Source organism: Elephantulus edwardii, unplaced genomic scaffold (genome assembly GCF_000299155.1).
Source record: "Elephantulus edwardii isolate Elephantulus edwardi_28Jun2011 unplaced genomic scaffold, EleEdw1.0 scaffold00050, whole genome shotgun sequence".
Lineage (NCBI taxonomy): Eukaryota > Metazoa > Chordata > Mammalia > Macroscelidea > Macroscelididae > Elephantulus > Elephantulus edwardii.
In genome coordinates, this window is record NW_006399800.1 from 10,801,632 (window position 1) to 10,802,153 (window position 522).

Genomic DNA, 522 nt, shown 5'->3' on the forward strand with positions numbered 1-522 from the left:
AAGTCTGCAGTTAAGGACCTTTCCAAATTATTGAGGAGTAGTGACGCTAGTTTGAGGAATATGGTGTGTCTGGTTCAGGCCATGGTCTCTCAAATTACTAGCTATACGTCTGAGACCTGGACAACGAACAAGGATGAGGATGGTGGGGAATTATGCCTATGAGCTGTGGTTTTGGGGAAGAGCACTGAACATCCCATGGACAGCCGAGAAAACCTATAGATATGTCTTGGAGAGAGTGCAGTGAGCGTGTTTTGTGAAGGCAAGAATGATAAGGCTTTGCCTGGCATTCTTTGGACACATTGCTAGGAGATACTATTCCTTGGAGAGAGACATGATGTTGGGAATGGTGGAGGGTTGGCGAAGGAGAGGAAGACCCTCATTCAGGTGACAAGGTGACTGCTGCAATGCGTACTTGCGTGTCAGGAAGTCTGAGGACGGCACAGGACAGTACTAGGTTCAGATCTTTTCTTCATAAAGTCACTATGAGTTATACTCGACTCAACACCACCTAACAACAACAAC

At 46.4% G+C, this 522-nt stretch overlaps 1 protein-coding gene across 2 annotated transcripts in view; it reads right to left on the reverse strand.

Annotated features, from left to right (window-relative positions):
- LOC102871340 (small conductance calcium-activated potassium channel protein 2-like) overlaps positions 1–522 on the reverse strand; it is a 258,815-nt gene that overhangs the window by 212,385 nt on the left and 45,908 nt on the right. The window lies entirely within an intron of this gene.